Source organism: Triturus cristatus, chromosome 11, assembly GCF_964204655.1.
Source record: "Triturus cristatus chromosome 11, aTriCri1.1, whole genome shotgun sequence".
In the NCBI taxonomy this organism is placed as follows: domain Eukaryota; kingdom Metazoa; phylum Chordata; class Amphibia; order Caudata; family Salamandridae; genus Triturus; species Triturus cristatus.
The window spans coordinates 99,003,466-99,023,465 of NC_140594.1; positions in this window are offsets into that span (position 1 = coordinate 99,003,466).

A 20,000-nucleotide genomic window follows, 5' to 3' on the forward strand; every position below is an offset into this window, starting at 1 on the left:
CTCCGTCCCAATTAACCCTCCTTGGTTCCCGCCGAGGGTCCGGGCGCTGGGGACAGGGGGTCCACCGGGAGCCCGGGGAGGCTGTCCCTGGCCTGGCTGGAGGTCCGGAAGCTGGTCCCGGTGCTGGAGCTCCGCCCCAGGGTGCGGCTCCGTCCCAATTAACCCTCCTTGGTTCCCGCCGAGGGTCCGGGCGCTGGGGACAGGGGGTCCACCGGGGTCCCGGGGAGGCTGTCCCTGGCCTGGCTGGAGGTCCGGAAGCTGGTCCCGGTGCTGGAGCTCCGTCCCAGGGTGCGGCTCCGTTCCCGGGGTGCGGGAGCCCCCTGTCCCGCAAGCCAGCCTCTCCCCGGGCCTGGCTGGAGGTCCGGGAGCTGGGCCCGGTGCTGGAGCTCCGTCCCAGGGTGCGGCTCCGTTCCCGGGGTGCGGGAGCCCCCTTTTCCCGCAAGCCAGCCTCTCCCCGGGCCTGGCTGGAGGTCCGTGAGCTGGGCCCGGTGCTGGAGCTCCGTCCCAGGGTGCGGCTCCGTTCCCGGGGTGCGGGAGCCCCCTGTCCCGCAAGCCAGCCTCTCCCCGGGCCTGGCTGGAGGTCCGGGAGCTGGGCCCGGTGCTGGAGCTCCGTCCCAGGGTGCGGCTCCGTTCCCGGGGTGCGGGAGCCCCCTTTCCCGCAAGCCAGCCTCTCCCCGGGCCTGGCTGGAGGTCCGTGAGCTGGGCCCGGTGCTGGAGCTCCGTCCCAGGGTGCGGCTCCGTTCCCGGGGTGCGGGAGCCCCCTTTCCCGCAAGCCAGCCTCTCCCCGGGCCTGGCTGGAGGTCCGGGAGCTGGGCCCGGTGCTGGAGCTCCGTTCCCGGGGTGCGGGAGCCCCCCTGTCCCGCAGGCCAGCCGAGGGTCCGGGAGCTGGGGACAGGGTTCCACCAGGGCCCGGGGAGGCTCTCCCCGGCCTGGCTGGGGGTCCAGGAAGCTGGGCCCGGTGCTGGAGCTCCGTTCCCGGGGTGCGGGAGCCCCCTGTCCCGCAAGCCAGCCGAGGGTCCGGGCGCTGGGACCGGGTGTCCACCGGGGCCCGGGGAGGCTCTCCCCGGCCTGGCTGGGGGTCCAGGAAGCTGGGCCCGGTGCTGGAGCTCCGTCCCGGGGTGCGGGAGCCCCCTGTCCCGCAAGCCAGCCGAGGGTCCGGGCGCTGGGGACGGGTGTGCACCGGGGCCCGGGGAGGCTCTCCCCGGCCCGGCTGGGGGTCCGGAAGCTGGTCCCGGGCCCGGTGCTGGAGCTCCGTCCCAGGGTGCGGGAGCCCCCTGTCCCGCAAGCCAGCCGAGGGTCCGGGCGCTGGGGACGGGTGTGCACCGGGGCCCGGGGAGGCTCTCCCCGGCCCGGCTGGGGGTCCGGAAGCTGGTCCCGGGCCCGGTGCTGGAGCTCCGTCCCAGGGTGCGGGAGCCCCCTGTCCCGCAAGCCAGCCGAGGGTCCGGGCGCTGGGGACGGGTGTGCACCGGGGCCCGGGGAGGCTCTCCCCGGCCCGGCTGGGGGTCCGGAAGCTGGTCCCGGGCCCGGTGCTGGAGCTCCGTCCCAGGGTGCGGGAGCCCCCTGTCCCGCAAGCCAGCCGAGGGTCCGGGCGCTGGGGACGGGTGTGCACCGGGGCCCGGGGAGGCTCTCCCCGGCCCGGCTGGGGGTCCGGAAGCTGGTCCCGGGCCCGGTGCTGGAGCTCCGTCCCAGGGTGCGGGAGCCCCCTGTCCCGCAATCCAGCCGAGGGTCCGGGAGCTGGGGACAGGGTGTCCACCGGGGCCCAGGGAGGCTCTCCCCGGCCTGGCTGGGGGTCCAGGAAGCTGGGCCCGGTGCTGGATCTCCGTCCCGGGGTGCGGGAGCCCCCTGTCCCGCAAGCCAGCCGAGTGTCCGGGAGCTGGGGACAGGGTGTCCACCGGGGCCCGGGGAGGCTCTCCCCGGGCCTTGCTAGGGTCCGTGTGCCCGAAGGAGGCTCCCCGGCCTGGCTGGGTTGAGAAGCAGCGACCGGCCCCGGGGCCTGGGTTTCGGTCAGGGCCTGGGGCGTGGGAGTCCCCGTCCTGCGGCCTGACAAGTGTCCGTCTGCCCGGGACAAGGGTCCCTGGTGCAGAGCCCTGGAGCCCTGCGTGGGTGGGCAGGCAGGGAGCCCTACCACTATGGCTGCTTTCAGTTGCCGGCCATCTGGTGGCGCCTTTCCCCTCGGCCATCTGGTCGCGCGCAATGCTTTCCAATGGGGCGACCAGATGGCCGGGCCGGCCTGGAAGTCCCGATGAGGGTCCATTTGCCTCCCGGATCCCAGCCAGGGCTCCAGGAGGCCGGGCGCGTTCGCCCCTAGGGTCCCCTCCGTCACTCGCAGCGCGCGAGTTACAAGAAAGGGGGGTATCCTTCCTCCGGATTAGTAGGGGCAGGGTATGCCGGAACACCCATGCCGGGGCTGTGCGGTTCATTGCCGGGGACCAGACGGGCTACGCCCGGGCAACATCCTTCCCAGGCCTCCGGGGCTTCCCTCCTCCGGGCCGCGGCATGGCAAAGTGCCCAGGGACGGGCTCCACGGGTCCCGGGCAGTCCTTTCCGCACCCCCCGGGCGCGCAGGCCCCGAGAGCTCCGGTGGTCCTCCCCGTGCCTGAGGCCCAGCCGGGAAGCAGAGTCCCACCCCGAGCCATTGGTGGGTGGGCAGGCGGGAGTCCTTTCAGTTGCCGGCCATCTGGTGGCGCCTTTCCCCTCGGCCATCTGGTCGCGCGCAGTGCTTTCCAATGGGGGCGACCAGATGGCCGGGCCGGCCTGGAAGTCCCGATGAGGGTCCATTTGCCTCCCGGATCCCAGCCAGGGCTCCAGGAGGCCGGGCGCGTTCGCCCCTAGGGTCCCCTCCGTCACTCGCAGCGCGCGAGTTACAAGAAAGGGGGGTATCCTTCCTCCGGATTAGTAGGGGCAGGGTATGCCGGAACACCCATGCCGGGGCTGTGCGGTTCATTGCCGGGGACCAGACGGGCTACGCCCGGGCAACATCCTTCCCAGGCCTCCGGGGCTTCCCTCCTCCGGGCCGCGGCATGGCAAAGTGCCCAGGGACGGGCTCCACGGGTCCCGGGCAGTCCTTTCCGCACCCCCCGGGCGCCCAGGCCCCGAGAGCTCCGGTGGTCCTCCCCGTGCCTGAGGCCCAGCCGGGAAGCAGAGTCCCACCCCGAGCCATTGGTGGGTGGGCAGGCGGGAGTCCTTTCAGTTGCCGGCCATCTGGTCGCGCCTTTCCCCTCGGCCATCTGGTCGCGCGCAGTGCTTTCCAATGGGGGCGACCAGATGGCCGGGCCGGCCTGGAAGTCCCGATGAGGGTCCATTTGCCTCCCGGATCCCAGCCAGGGCTCCAGGAGGCCGGGCGCGTTCGCCCCTAGGGTCCCCTCCGTCACTCGCAGCGCGCGAGTTACAAGAAAGGGGGGTATCCTTCCTCCGGATTAGTAGGGGCAGGGTATGCCGGAACACCCATGCCGGGGCTGTGCGGTTCATTGCCGGGGACCAGACGGGCTACGCCCGGGCAACATCCTTCCCAGGCCTCCGGGGCTTCCCTCCTCCGGGCCGCGGCATGGCAAAGTGCCCAGAAACGGGCTCCACGGGTCCCGGGCAGTCCTCTCCCCCCCCTCCCCCGGGCGCCCAGGCCCCGAGAGCTCCGGTGGTCCTCCCCGTGCCTGAGGCCCAGCCGGGAAGCAGAGTCCCACCCCGAGCCCCTGGTGGGTGGGTGGGTGGCTGGGCAGGCGGGAGTCCTTTCAGTTGCCGGCCATCTGGTGGCGCCTTTCCCCTCGGCCATCTGGTCGCGCGCAATGCTTTCCAATGGGACGACCAGATGGCAGGGCCAGGCCTGGAAGTCCCGATGAGGGTCCATTCGCCTCTCGGATCCCAGCCAGGGCTCCAGGAGGCCGGGCGCGTTCGCCCCTAGGGTCCCCTCCGTCACTCGGAGCGCGCGGGTTTCAAGAATGGGGGGTAGCCTTCCTCCGGATTACTAGGGACAGGGTACTCTGGGACCCCTCTCGGTCCTCAGCCGGCAACTGGGTCCTGCCGTGTGGCAGGGTGCCCGGAGGGTCTTCCCCTGCGAGCCCGGGAGCCCCGGCTGGTTCCAGGGGCCCGGCCGGGCCCCGGGTCGGGGCCTCCGTCCCCGGGCCCTGTCCCCCGGCCTGCGGCACTGCCAAAGGCCCGGGACGGGGTTCCGTCGTGGCCGGGGAGCCTGCCCTCGCTCGCCTGGGTTCAGGAGCTCCGGCCGGGCCCCTGGGGTCCCCGGGGAGGGCGGCCTCCCCGCCCCGGGCTCCGTCCTGGGTCCTTCCGCATGGCAGGGTGCCCGGGGCGCGGTCCGGAGGGCCCGGGGAGGCTTCCCTTGCGCCTGCGGTCCCCGGAGCCCCGGCTGGTTCCAGGGGCCCGGGCGGGCCCCGGGTCGGGGTCTCCGTCCCCGGGCCCTGTCCCCCGGCCTGCGGCACTGCCAAAGGCCCGGGACGGGGTTCCGTCGTGGCCGGGGAGCCTGCCCTCGCTCGCCTGGGTTCAGGAAGGGACCCTTTTCATCTAAGTCAGGGCAAAGGATCACCTCTTTAAAAATAACCCCTGCTCACCCTCTAGGTAACGTGGCGCGAGCAGTCAGGCTAAATTTCCAGAGGGCATATAGGTTAAGCGTTCAAGTTGTCCCACACAATAATCACCACCCCACCACACAAAGACACAAGGCTGTATTTATGTCCAAAATATAATTCTTTATATAAAAGGTTTTCTTTCAGGCAGGTTGCATAAATACAGTTCTCTTGGTAAAATAATCCAGTTACTCTCAAAATGCTTTACGGGCAGTCCACAGTTGTAAAAATGGCACAGTTCTCTTTAAAATAGGTTTCTTAGGTCTTCTGGGCACTTCGTAGCGCCTTTGGGGTGCCTTTGGCAAGGTTTTTACAGTGCCTTGCCGTTTCCCACGCTTCTCGCGTGAGCCGGAGTACGCTTGCCGAGTCTCACTCTTCTCGAGTGAGCACCGGTAATGCTTTTCAATGCAGTACGGTTAAAACGTAGGTACGGTTCGAACCTTGCTGTTCCCAGGGTAAGTACGGGTCGAACCAAGGCTGTTACGGCTCGAACTCAGCCAAAAGGAGCACTTTTCAAAGCGCCATTATTTCAGCTGGCAGTACGGTGCGAACCAGGCACAAGTATTTACAAGGCGGGTACGAACCAAGGCACTTCACAGGCAGTACGGTGCGAACCAGGCACAAGTATTTACAAGGCGGGTACGAACCAAGGCACTTCACAGGCAGTACGGTGCGAACCAGGCACCCGTAGTTACAGGGCAGGTACGGTTCGTACAAAGGCAAGTACGGGCCGTACTTTTCACGCGCTGGCACAATACCTTGCAGATTTCACGGGGAAGGTTCGTGGCGGCCTCGCGGTCCAGTCCAGGGGTGTCCCACGTCGCGCTGGTGTCCCCAGTGTCCAGGGGACGGCGGAGCTTCGTGGGGCGCTCGGGCAGGATGCAGGTTGCCACGAAGGGGGTCAGAAGCAGGAGGGCAGCCTCGGGGTGAGATCACAGCGCCGCGCGCTGTTAGCTTCGGCCGGAGACGCGAACCAGGGCACTTTAGTCCTTTGCAGAAGCCTCTACAACCCGGCAGGGGTCACAGGGACTCGGCGCTCAGGCGCGGAGATCTCCACCTTACTTTGCGAGCTACGGCTCGAGGGGGCAACTGTTCACGGTGCTCGGGCTGTCAGGCCTTTACGTTGTTTGCAGCCACGCCAGCAGCAGAAGTCGCGTTGCTCAGCGAGATCAGGGGATGCACAGGTTCTCCGGGGTCAGCTTGCTGAATCACTTCAAGGCACTTCTCCTCTTCTTTCAGGATGGTAGCGCCCACTATTCCTGGGGCGCAGGTCAGGGGGCAAGTTCACACGCAAGCCCTTGGAGATTGTTTTAAAGGCACAAGTTGAATCAAAGTCCTTTTCTTCAGGCTTTCCCTCTCCTTCCAGCAGACAGGCACCCACTGCAGGCCAGTCTCTCAGGCAGAGAGACAGTATTCCTCCTTCAGCTTCTCCAGGTCCTTCTCCTTCAGGCAGAGTTTCTTCTTGGCGCAAACAGGATCTGATTTCTTAGGAGCCAGGCTCCTACTTTTATACACCAATTCTTTTGTTCTTTAGCGCCAGGGGGCCTGGGCCTGGCTCAGTCCAGTTTTTGGAGCACTTTGTTGTGGTGACTCTGCGCTTTCTTTTCAGCAGCAGGGCAGAGACATCAGCCGCTCCACAGGGGGCGGTGCCGGCTTTGTGCTGGCAGAGCACAGGTCTATTCAGAGTCAAAGGTGTACTCCTCCCACCCATCCTGGTGTAATCTCTCTACCCACCACCTGGCAGCCAACCTGTCTCTGGGGTTTCCCCAACCCTGCTCCTTACTGTTGCTAGGCAGAACACACACACAGCGCAGAGGCGGACTGAATGGCCAGATCAGTAAATACTAACTTTCTAAAAGTAGTATTTACAAACACAGGATATTAAAATAAACTTTACTAAAAGAAGTATTTTATTATTCTGAGTCCAGGCATACTAAACATGACTTTCTACCATGCTCTATGAGTCCACTGGGGTCACAGCGTGTAGTGACTCCAGCAGCCCATTCTGGCCTATGGAGAGCAGGTAGCCTTCAATAGTGAAAAACGAAAATGGCTGTAATTCACTATTAAGACATGCCACACACATCAGGGCATGTCCTACCTTATGCCTACAATGCACCCTGCCCTTGGGCCTACCAGAGGGGTGACTAATATGTAGTTAAGGGAAGGTTTAGGGACTGGCAAGTGGGTGCACTTGCGCAGTCAGCGCGACGGTACCAGACCGCACGCAGGTTCTGCAGTGGCAGATCCTAGACACATTTTACTAGGCCGCTTCTGTGGGTGGCACAACCAGTGCTGCAAGCCCACTAGCGGCATTTGTATTTACAAGCCCTGGCACTCCTGGTGCACTCTACTAGGGGCTGACAGTAAACCAAATGAACCAATCATGGACACCAATCAATGTATACATTTTACCATAGGGAGAGCATATGCACCTTAGCACTGGTCAGCAGTGGTAAGGTGCCCAGAGTCATAAATCAGCCAACACCAGGTCAGAAAAAATACAGGAGGAAGGCAAAAAGTTTAGGGATGACCCTTCAAAAAGGGCCAGGTCCAACACAACCCCCTTCCAGCCAAAACGCAGGGTAGTCCAATCACCACCGTGATGGTCTTCCCTGCTTGGGGCGATAGAACAAGGACCTGGCCCGCAACTGCAGGGGCAGACTCCATTTCTACGCCAATCTGAACCTATCGGACTCCCTCTGTCCATACTCTCAGGGCCCACCAAGCCAATCCATGGGGAACCCTTCTCCTTGCCTGTGGACACCACCTGTGCAGCACCTAACCTTAACTGGCCCACAGGTGTGTCCCACCAGAGAGACAGCAAAATGCTACAGTGGCCACTGACAGTAGTCAGGGATGAGACCCAGGCCGTATGCCTCTCAGGGCTCTCAATCCTCTGTGGTGCCAGGGAGCAGGGGCCAGTAGCCCCAGGTGCTTGGCACCCTTTGTCCATTCTCCCCCTTGTCAGGTCAGGTATGACATCCTGGCACTGACCCACCAGCCCCGGGACTGTACCCAGCGGCTGGACCAAAGACTGGGGTGGCCTCTCCCACACCCGGTCCTCCTCCTTGGGGCTCTGTACCCTCCCACCTGGAGTGGCACCCCCTTCCAGAATTGCCACGGCACCTGTGGCAGGTGTCCTGCGCAATTCGCCCACCAGTTCAGGGGTTCTATCCTGCAACTGGGTGCCCAGGTCAGGGGGGACACCCTGAACCTGGCCCTTCAACCTAGGGTCTAAACCCTTCAGTTGAGCCGGGGTCAGAGGCGAGGACTCCCTCCCTCTGCACCCCCCTCCAGAGTACTGCCCACTCCCAACTGGCGTGGTACCCCTAGAAGCAACATGGGTCAGGACACTGATTACAGTGGTCCCACCCTCCAGGTCAGACAACACCTGAACCTGGCTTCCCAACCCTGGGTCCAACCCATGCGGTTGAACGCTCGCCTGGCGCACCAGGACTTCCCGGGGAGCACGCATGCCCCCCCTGAGGGTGACACATAACTCATGTGTCGTGTGACAGTCTGCCTGGCGCTGATCTCCAGACCCCTGTCCATCTGACAGTGCCTGAAGATCCCCCAGGACAGAAGTGGTGTCACCATGGTCACTCACGGGGGACGCAGCCCTTCTGGCTGGCCCCTGACCCACTGGTTCTTCCACTGGGGACTCTTTCCCCCTCTCACCCCTCAATCTGGACCTCTGCACCCTCCCAACTGGAGCGGTACTGCCAGACACCAGAACTGATGGAGGCCTGCTTACAGACACTCCCAGCTCACCAGACACTAGGGGATCCCCCTCAACGGGTGGCCCATCAGGACAGCCTAGGCTCCCCGCCTGGTGTTCCCTTAAAGAACCATCCAGGCTCTGAGACTGGGTTTCGGGCACCTGGGGGCACGCAGCCCCACACTCACTCCTTCTCCACTGAGACAGGACGTGAGCCCCTACACCCCTCCCACTACCATGGGACCTAGCTGGGCTACTCTGCACCACTTCCACCACTCTGGGTTGGAAGATACCTGAGCCACTCCCCACAGGGTCACTCCCCAATGCCTCTCCAGACCCTCTGGAATCCACCAAAAGGTCTACCTCCAATGTGAGCTCTCTGCGGTCAGAGAACTCGGTCTCCAACAGGTGTTGACATAGCTCTGGAAAACAGGGACTTAAAATATGCTCTCCCACAATTGGATCACACAGCCCCCTAGCAGGGTTAACCAAACTAGCCTTCACCTTACCATCCAGTGCCTCACACACGTACTCCACACCACTCTCCTGAGACTGGCAAGACAGTATCTGACTGTCTCTGTCACACAACCCACACTCTTCTGGGCGGTCTTCACACTCACCTACCAGGACTTCAATGTTGGGGGAACCCCTCTCCCTGCGCCTCTCATCTAGAGCCAGTAGAGTGTCCCTCCCGCCACTAGGACTATGAACCCCTGCGCCAGTTACCCTATTCCCTTCAGGGATACTGCGCACTACTGGAGCTACCTCATGCCCTTGAACCTCCTGGTGTGTGTTAACCCCCTCCTTCAAGCCAGGCGCCACATCTCTGGGTGTGCGTACTACTCTTTCAGCACTAGAGAATTCAATACTGCTGCCACCATCTGAGCTGGATTCCTCCTCCCACTCAGAAAAGCTCAATCTCTGAGCTACGCACCTTTCTTGCTGCTGGGCTGAGACACTCATGGCCTCAAGCCTCTCGAGCTCCATATCATATTTCTTCATTAAAAAGTCATGCTCCATTTGCATTTTCTTTTCTTCAAGAGCCAGCTTCTTCTCTTCCAGAGCCAGTTCCAGTTTTGCCAAAGTGACCTCCTGTTCTCTTGCGGCCTGCCTGTCTGCCAGCTCCCCTGGCGACAGGTTTCTACCAAAGCTGTGGACGCTCTCTGCTGGTTCCACTAACACAATCTCATCAGTTGCATTCTGTGACTCCATCCAGGCTTTCAGCGCCTTGTAGAGATCTTTCTTGTTCCTGCATCCTGCATGCGGAACCTTGAACTTCTTGCAAAAGTACCTGAGTTGCTTTTTTGTGTAGTCGTCCAGTTTTGACGCATCCCACTCCCATTCCATCTCAGAGGCTTCAGATGCTGTGCTGTTTGAGCCCGGCATGGCTTCAACGCAAGGGATCTTTTCTTGGCAGGCGAAATTAAATCATAAAAAGTTCTGTGGCTTAAGCTACTGGACCGTCTACTGTGCAATGGTTAGTAATCACTGCGCAGACACCAAGAACGCAAATCCGTAAATCCCACCGCTGCCACCAATGTTAGAATCCGGGGTCTCTGGTTGGCGCAGGTATGCACTTGCGACAAGCAGGGACCCTTTTCATCTAAGTCAGGGCAAAGGATCACCTCTTTAAAAATAACCCCTGCTCACCCTCTAGGTAACGTGGCGCGAGCAGTCAGGCTAAATTTCCAGAGGGCATATAGGTTAAGCGTTCAAGTTGTCCCACACAATAATCACCACCCCACCACACAAAGACACAAGGCTGTATTTATGTCCAAAATATAATTCTTTATATAAAAGGTTTTCTTTCAGGCAGGTTGCATAAATACAGTTCTCTTGGTAAAATAATCCAGTTACTCTCAAAATGCTTTACGGGCAGTCCACAGTTGTAAAAATGGCACAGTTCTCTTTAAAATAGGTTTCTTAGGTCTTCTGGGCACTTCGTAGCGCCTTTGGGGTGCCTTTGGCAAGGTTTTTACAGTGCCTTGCCGTTTCCCACGCTTCTCGCGTGAGCCGGAGTACGCTTGCCGAGTCTCACTCTTCTCGAGTGAGCACCGGTAATGCTTTTCAATGCAGTACGGTTAAAACGTAGGTACGGTTCGAACCTTGCTGTTCCCAGGGTAAGTACGGGTCGAACCAAGGCTGTTACGGCTCGAACTCAGCCAAAAGGAGCACTTTTCAAAGCGCCATTATTTCAGCTGGCAGTACGGTGCGAACCAGGCACAAGTATTTACAAGGCGGGTACGAACCAAGGCACTTCACAGGCAGTACGGTGCGAACCAGGCACAAGTATTTACAAGGCGGGTACGAACCAAGGCACTTCACAGGCAGTACGGTGCGAACCAGGCACCCGTAGTTACAGGGCAGGTACGGTTCGTACAAAGGCAAGTACGGGCCGTACTTTTCACGCGCTGGCACAATACCTTGCAGATTTCACGGGGAAGGTTCGTGGCGGCCTCGCGGTCCAGTCCAGGGGTGTCCCACGTCGCGCTGGTGTCCCCAGTGTCCAGGGGACGGCGGAGCTTCGTGGGGCGCTCGGGCAGGATGCAGGTTGCCACGAAGGGGGTCAGAAGCAGGAGGGCAGCCTCGGGGTGAGATCACAGCGCCGCGCGCTGTTAGCTTCGGCCGGAGACGCGAACCAGGGCACTTTAGTCCTTTGCAGAAGCCTCTACAACCCGGCAGGGGTCACAGGGACTCGGCGCTCAGGCGCGGAGATCTCCACCTTACTTTGCGAGCTACGGCTCGAGGGGGCAACTGTTCACGGTGCTCGGGCTGTCAGGCCTTTACGTTGTTTGCAGCCACGCCAGCAGCAGAAGTCGCGTTGCTCAGCGAGATCAGGGGATGCACAGGTTCTCCGGGGTCAGCTTGCTGAATCACTTCAAGGCACTTCTCCTCTTCTTTCAGGATGGTAGCGCCCACTATTCCTGGGGCGCAGGTCAGGGGGCAAGTTCACACGCAAGCCCTTGGAGATTGTTTTAAAGGCACAAGTTGAATCAAAGTCCTTTTCTTCAGGCTTTCCCTCTCCTTCCAGCAGACAGGCACCCACTGCAGGCCAGTCTCTCAGGCAGAGAGACAGTATTCCTCCTTCAGCTTCTCCAGGTCCTTCTCCTTCAGGCAGAGTTTCTTCTTGGCGCAAACAGGATCTGATTTCTTAGGAGCCAGGCTCCTACTTTTATACACCAATTCTTTTGTTCTTTAGCGCCAGGGGGCCTGGGCCTGGCTCAGTCCAGTTTTTGGAGCACTTTGTTGTGGTGACTCTGCGCTTTCTTTTCAGCAGCAGGGCAGAGACATCAGCCGCTCCACAGGGGGCGGTGCCGGCTTTGTGCTGGCAGAGCACAGGTCTATTCAGAGTCAAAGGTGTACTCCTCCCACCCATCCTGGTGTAATCTCTCTACCCACCACCTGGCAGCCAACCTGTCTCTGGGGTTTCCCCAACCCTGCTCCTTACTGTTGCTAGGCAGAACACACACACAGCGCAGAGGCGGACTGAATGGCCAGATCAGTAAATACTAACTTTCTAAAAGTAGTATTTACAAACACAGGATATTAAAATAAACTTTACTAAAAGAAGTATTTTATTATTCTGAGTCCAGGCATACTAAACATGACTTTCTACCATGCTCTATGAGTCCACTGGGGTCACAGCGTGTAGTGACTCCAGCAGCCCATTCTGGCCTATGGAGAGCAGGTAGCCTTCAATAGTGAAAAACGAAAATGGCTGTAATTCACTATTAAGACATGCCACACACATCAGGGCATGTCCTACCTTATGCCTACAATGCACCCTGCCCTTGGGCCTACCAGAGGGGTGACTAATATGTAGTTAAGGGAAGGTTTAGGGACTGGCAAGTGGGTGCACTTGCGCAGTCAGCGCGACGGTACCAGACCGCACGCAGGTTCTGCAGTGGCAGATCCTAGACACATTTTACTAGGCCGCTTCTGTGGGTGGCACAACCAGTGCTGCAAGCCCACTAGCGGCATTTGTATTTACAAGCCCTGGCACTCCTGGTGCACTCTACTAGGGGCTGACAGTAAACCAAATGAACCAATCATGGACACCAATCAATGTATACATTTTACCATAGGGAGAGCATATGCACCTTAGCACTGGTCAGCAGTGGTAAGGTGCCCAGAGTCATAAATCAGCCAACACCAGGTCAGAAAAAATACAGGAGGAAGGCAAAAAGTTTAGGGATGACCCTTCAAAAAGGGCCAGGTCCAACACAACCCCCTTCCAGCCAAAACGCAGGGTAGTCCAATCACCACCGTGATGGTCTTCCCTGCTTGGGGCGATAGAACAAGGACCTGGCCCGCAACTGCAGGGGCAGACTCCATTTCTACGCCAATCTGAACCTATCGGACTCCCTCTGTCCATACTCTCAGGGCCCACCAAGCCAATCCATGGGGAACCCTTCTCCTTGCCTGTGGACACCACCTGTGCAGCACCTAACCTTAACTGGCCCACAGGTGTGTCCCACCAGAGAGACAGCAAAATGCTACAGTGGCCACTGACAGTAGTCAGGGATGAGACCCAGGCCGTATGCCTCTCAGGGCTCTCAATCCTCTGTGGTGCCAGGGAGCAGGGGCCAGTAGCCCCAGGTGCTTGGCACCCTTTGTCCATTCTCCCCCTTGTCAGGTCAGGTATGACATCCTGGCACTGACCCACCAGCCCCGGGACTGTACCCAGCGGCTGGACCAAAGACTGGGGTGGCCTCTCCCACACCCGGTCCTCCTCCTTGGGGCTCTGTACCCTCCCACCTGGAGTGGCACCCCCTTCCAGAATTGCCACGGCACCTGTGGCAGGTGTCCTGCGCAATTCGCCCACCAGTTCAGGGGTTCTATCCTGCAACTGGGTGCCCAGGTCAGGGGGGACACCCTGAACCTGGCCCTTCAACCTAGGGTCTAAACCCTTCAGTTGAGCCGGGGTCAGAGGCGAGGACTCCCTCCCTCTGCACCCCCCTCCAGAGTACTGCCCACTCCCAACTGGCGTGGTACCCCTAGAAGCAACATGGGTCAGGACACTGATTACAGTGGTCCCACCCTCCAGGTCAGACAACACCTGAACCTGGCTTCCCAACCCTGGGTCCAACCCATGCGGTTGAACGCTCGCCTGGCGCACCAGGACTTCCCGGGGAGCACGCATGCCCCCCCTGAGGGTGACACATAACTCATGTGTCGTGTGACAGTCTGCCTGGCGCTGATCTCCAGACCCCTGTCCATCTGACAGTGCCTGAAGATCCCCCAGGACAGAAGTGGTGTCACCATGGTCACTCACGGGGGACGCAGCCCTTCTGGCTGGCCCCTGACCCACTGGTTCTTCCACTGGGGACTCTTTCCCCCTCTCACCCCTCAATCTGGACCTCTGCACCCTCCCAACTGGAGCGGTACTGCCAGACACCAGAACTGATGGAGGCCTGCTTACAGACACTCCCAGCTCACCAGACACTAGGGGATCCCCCTCAACGGGTGGCCCATCAGGACAGCCTAGGCTCCCCGCCTGGTGTTCCCTTAAAGAACCATCCAGGCTCTGAGACTGGGTTTCGGGCACCTGGGGGCACGCAGCCCCACACTCACTCCTTCTCCACTGAGACAGGACGTGAGCCCCTACACCCCTCCCACTACCATGGGACCTAGCTGGGCTACTCTGCACCACTTCCACCACTCTGGGTTGGAAGATACCTGAGCCACTCCCCACAGGGTCACTCCCCAATGCCTCTCCAGACCCTCTGGAATCCACCAAAAGGTCTACCTCCAATGTGAGCTCTCTGCGGTCAGAGAACTCGGTCTCCAACAGGTGTTGACATAGCTCTGGAAAACAGGGACTTAAAATATGCTCTCCCACAATTGGATCACACAGCCCCCTAGCAGGGTTAACCAAACTAGCCTTCACCTTACCATCCAGTGCCTCACACACGTACTCCACACCACTCTCCTGAGACTGGCAAGACAGTATCTGACTGTCTCTGTCACACAACCCACACTCTTCTGGGCGGTCTTCACACTCACCTACCAGGACTTCAATGTTGGGGGAACCCCTCTCCCTGCGCCTCTCATCTAGAGCCAGTAGAGTGTCCCTCCCGCCACTAGGACTATGAACCCCTGCGCCAGTTACCCTATTCCCTTCAGGGATACTGCGCACTACTGGAGCTACCTCATGCCCTTGAACCTCCTGGTGTGTGTTAACCCCCTCCTTCAAGCCAGGCGCCACATCTCTGGGTGTGCGTACTACTCTTTCAGCACTAGAGAATTCAATACTGCTGCCACCATCTGAGCTGGATTCCTCCTCCCACTCAGAAAAGCTCAATCTCTGAGCTACGCACCTTTCTTGCTGCTGGGCTGAGACACTCATGGCCTCAAGCCTCTCGAGCTCCATATCATATTTCTTCATTAAAAAGTCATGCTCCATTTGCATTTTCTTTTCTTCAAGAGCCAGCTTCTTCTCTTCCAGAGCCAGTTCCAGTTTTGCCAAAGTGACCTCCTGTTCTCTTGCGGCCTGCCTGTCTGCCAGCTCCCCTGGCGACAGGTTTCTACCAAAGCTGTGGACGCTCTCTGCTGGTTCCACTAACACAATCTCATCAGTTGCATTCTGTGACTCCATCCAGGCTTTCAGCGCCTTGTAGAGATCTTTCTTGTTCCTGCATCCTGCATGCGGAACCTTGAACTTCTTGCAAAAGTACCTGAGTTGCTTTTTTGTGTAGTCGTCCAGTTTTGACGCATCCCACTCCCATTCCATCTCAGAGGCTTCAGATGCTGTGCTGTTTGAGCCCGGCATGGCTTCAACGCAAGGGATCTTTTCTTGGCAGGCGAAATTAAATCATAAAAAGTTCTGTGGCTTAAGCTACTGGACCGTCTACTGTGCAATGGTTAGTAATCACTGCGCAGACACCAAGAACGCAAATCCGTAAATCCCACCGCTGCCACCAATGTTAGAATCCGGGGTCTCTGGTTGGCGCAGGTATGCACTTGCGACAAGCAGGGACCCTTTTCATCTAAGTCAGGGCAAAGGATCACCTCTTTAAAAATAACCCCTGCTCACCCTCTAGGTAACGTGGCGCGAGCAGTCAGGCTAAATTTCCAGAGGGCATATAGGTTAAGCGTTCAAGTTGTCCCACACAATAATCACCACCCCACCACACAAAGACACAAGGCTGTATTTATGTCCAAAATATAATTCTTTATATAAAAGGTTTTCTTTCAGGCAGGTTGCATAAATACAGTTCTCTTGGTAAAATAATCCAGTTACTCTCAAAATGCTTTACGGGCAGTCCACAGTTGTAAAAATGGCACAGTTCTCTTTAAAATAGGTTTCTTAGGTCTTCTGGGCACTTCGTAGCGCCTTTGGGGTGCCTTTGGCAAGGTTTTTACAGTGCCTTGCCGTTTCCCACGCTTCTCGCGTGAGCCGGAGTACGCTTGCCGAGTCTCACTCTTCTCGAGTGAGCACCGGTAATGCTTTTCAATGCAGTACGGTTAAAACGTAGGTACGGTTCGAACCTTGCTGTTCCCAGGGTAAGTACGGGTCGAACCAAGGCTGTTACGGCTCGAACTCAGCCAAAAGGAGCACTTTTCAAAGCGCCATTATTTCAGCTGGCAGTACGGTGCGAACCAGGCACAAGTATTTACAAGGCGGGTACGAACCAAGGCACTTCACAGGCAGTACGGTGCGAACCAGGCACAAGTATTTACAAGGCGGGTACGAACCAAGGCACTTCACAGGCAGTACGGTGCGAACCAGGCACCCGTAGTTACAGGGCAGGTACGGTTCGTACAAAGGCAAGTACGGGCCGTACTTTTCACGCGCTGGCACAATACCTTGCAGATTTCACGGGGAAGGTTCGTGGCGGCCTCGCGGTCCAGTCCAGGGGTGTCCCACGTCGCGCTGGTGTCCCCAGTGTCCAGGGGACGGCGGAGCTTCGTGGGGCGCTCGGGCAGGATGCAGGTTGCCACGAAGGGGGTCAGAAGCAGGAGGGCAGCCTCGGGGTGAGATCACAGCGCCGCGCGCTGTTAGCTTCGGCCGGAGACGCGAACCAGGGCACTTTAGTCCTTTGCAGAAGCCTCTACAACCCGGCAGGGGTCACAGGGACTCGGCGCTCAGGCGCGGAGATCTCCACCTTACTTTGCGAGCTACGGCTCGAGGGGGCAACTGTTCACGGTGCTCGGGCTGTCAGGCCTTTACGTTGTTTGCAGCCACGCCAGCAGCAGAAGTCGCGTTGCTCAGCGAGATCAGGGGATGCACAGGTTCTCCGGGGTCAGCTTGCTGAATCACTTCAAGGCACTTCTCCTCTTCTTTCAGGATGGTAGCGCCCACTATTCCTGGGGCGCAGGTCAGGGGGCAAGTTCACACGCAAGCCCTTGGAGATTGTTTTAAAGGCACAAGTTGAATCAAAGTCCTTTTCTTCAGGCTTTCCCTCTCCTTCCAGCAGACAGGCACCCACTGCAGGCCAGTCTCTCAGGCAGAGAGACAGTATTCCTCCTTCAGCTTCTCCAGGTCCTTCTCCTTCAGGCAGAGTTTCTTCTTGGCGCAAACAGGATCTGATTTCTTAGGAGCCAGGCTCCTACTTTTATACACCAATTCTTTTGTTCTTTAGCGCCAGGGGGCCTGGGCCTGGCTCAGTCCAGTTTTTGGAGCACTTTGTTGTGGTGACTCTGCGCTTTCTTTTCAGCAGCAGGGCAGAGACATCAGCCGCTCCACAGGGGGCGGTGCCGGCTTTGTGCTGGCAGAGCACAGGTCTATTCAGAGTCAAAGGTGTACTCCTCCCACCCATCCTGGTGTAATCTCTCTACCCACCACCTGGCAGCCAACCTGTCTCTGGGGTTTCCCCAACCCTGCTCCTTACTGTTGCTAGGCAGAACACACACACAGCGCAGAGGCGGACTGAATGGCCAGATCAGTAAATACTAACTTTCTAAAAGTAGTATTTACAAACACAGGATATTAAAATAAACTTTACTAAAAGAAGTATTTTATTATTCTGAGTCCAGGCATACTAAACATGACTTTCTACCATGCTCTATGAGTCCACTGGGGTCACAGCGTGTAGTGACTCCAGCAGCCCATTCTGGCCTATGGAGAGCAGGTAGCCTTCAATAGTGAAAAACGAAAATGGCTGTAATTCACTATTAAGACATGCCACACACATCAGGGCATGTCCTACCTTATGCCTACAATGCACCCTGCCCTTGGGCCTACCAGAGGGGTGACTAATATGTAGTTAAGGGAAGGTTTAGGGACTGGCAAGTGGGTGCACTTGCGCAGTCAGCGCGACGGTACCAGACCGCACGCAGGTTCTGCAGTGGCAGATCCTAGACACATTTTACTAGGCCGCTTCTGTGGGTGGCACAACCAGTGCTGCAAGCCCACTAGCGGCATTTGTATTTACAAGCCCTGGCACTCCTGGTGCACTCTACTAGGGGCTGACAGTAAACCAAATGAACCAATCATGGACACCAATCAATGTATACATTTTACCATAGGGAGAGCATATGCACCTTAGCACTGGTCAGCAGTGGTAAGGTGCCCAGAGTCATAAATCAGCCAACACCAGGTCAGAAAAAATACAGGAGGAAGGCAAAAAGTTTAGGGATGACCCTTCAAAAAGGGCCAGGTCCAACAACGGGGTTCCGTCGTGGCCGGGGAGCCTGCCCTCGCTCGCCTGGGTTCAGGAGCTCCGGCCGGGCCCCTGGGGTCCCCGGGGAGGGCGGCCTCCCCGCCCCGGGCTCCGTCCTGGGTCCTTCCGCGTGGCAGGGTGCCCGGGGCGCGGTCCGGAGGGCCCGGGGAGGCTTCCCTTGCGCCTGCGGTCCCCGGAGCCCCGGCTGGTTCCAGGGGCCCGGGCGGGCCCCGGGTCGGGGTCTCCGTCCCCGGGCCCTGTCCCCCGGCCTGCGGCACTGCCAAAGGCCCGGGACGGGGTTCCGTCGTGGCCGGGGAGCCTCCCCTCGCTCGCCTGGGTTCAGGTGCTCCGGCCGGGCCCCTGGGGGCCCCGGGGAGGGCGGCCTCCCCGCCCCGGGCTCCGTCCTGGGTCCTTCCGCGTGGCAGGGTGCCCGGGGCGCGGTCCGGAGGGCCCGGGGAGGCTTCCCCATCGCCTGCGGTCCCGGGAGCCCCGGCTGGTTCCAGGGGCCCGGCCGGGCCCCGGGTCGGGGTCTCCGTCCCCGGGCCCTGTCCCCCGGCCTGCGGCACTGCCAAAGGCCCGGGACGGGGTTCCGTCGTGGCCGGGGAGCCTGCCCTCGCTCGCCTGGGTTCAGGAGCTCCGGCCGGGCCCCTGGGGTCCCCGGGGAGGGCGGCCTCCCCGCCCCGGGCTCCGTCCTGGGTCCTTCCGCGTGGCAGGGTGCCCGGGGCGCGGTCCGGAGGGCCCGGGGAGGCTTCCCTTGCGCCTGCGGTCCCCGGAGCCCCGGCTGGTTCCAGGGGCCCGGGCGGGCCCCGGGTCGGGGTCTCCGTCCCCGGGCCCTGTCCCCCGGCCTGCGGCACTGCCAAAGGCCCGGGACGGGGTTCCGTCGTGGCCGGGGAGCCTCCCCTCGCTCGCCTGGGTTCAGGTGCTCCGGCCGGGCCCCTGGGGGCCCCGGGGAGGGTGGCCTCCCCGCCCCGGGCTCCGTCCTGGGTCCTTCCGCGTGGCAGGGTGCCCGGGGCGCGGTCCGGAGGGCCCGGGGAGGCTTCCCCATCGCCTGCGGTCCCGGGAGCCCCGGCTGGTTCCAGGGGCCCGGGCGGGCCCCGGGTCGGGGTCTCCGTCCCCGGGCCCTGTCCCCCGGCCTGCGGCACTGCCAAAGGCCCGGGACGGGGTTCCGTCGTGGCCGGGGAGCCTGCCCTCGCTCGCCTGGGTTCAGGAGCTCCGGCCGGGCCCCTGGGGTCCCCGGGGAGGGCGGCCTCCCCGCCCCGGGCTCCGTCCTGGGTCCTTCCGCGTGGCAGGGTGCCCGGGGCGCGGTCCGGAGGGCCCGGGGAGGCTTCCCTTGCGCCTGCGGTCCCCGGAGCCCCGGCTGGTTCCAGGGGCCCGGGCGGGCCCCGGGTCGGGGTCTCCGTCCCCGGGCCCTGTCCCCCGGCCTGCGGCACTGCCAAAGGCCCGGGACGGGGTTCCGTCGTGGCCGGGGAGCCTCCCCTCGCTCGCCTGGGTTCAGGTGCTCCGGCCGGGCCCCTGGGGGCCCCGGGGAGGGCGGCCTCCCCGCCCCGGGCTCCGTCCTGGGTCCTTCCGCGTGGCAGGGTGCCCGGGGCGCGGTCCGGAGGGCCCGGGGAGGCTTCCCCATCGCCTGCGGTCCCGGGAGCCCCGGCTGGTTCCAGGGGCCCGGGCGGGCCCCGGGTCGGGGTCTCCGTCCCCGGGCCCTGTCCCCCGGCCTGCGGCACTGCCAAAGGCCCGGGACGGGGTTCCGTCGTGGCCGGGGAGCCTCCCCTCGCTCGCCTGGGTTCAGGTGCTCCGGCCGGGCCCCTGGGGGCCCCGGGGAGGGCGGCCTCCCCGCCCCGGGCTCCGTCCTGGGTCCTTCCGCGTGGCAGGGTGCCCGGGGCGCGGTCCGGAGGGCCCGGGGAGGCTTCCCCATCGCCTGCGGTCCCGGGAGCCCCGGCTGGTTCCAGGGGCCCGGCCGGGCCCCGGGTCGGGGTCTCCGTCCCCGGGCCCTGTCCCCCGGCCTGCGGCACTGCCAAAGGCCCGGGACGGGGTTCCGTCGTGGCCGGGGAGCCTCCCCTCGCTCGCCTGGGTTCAGGTGCTCCGGCCGGGCCCCTGGGGGCCCCGGGG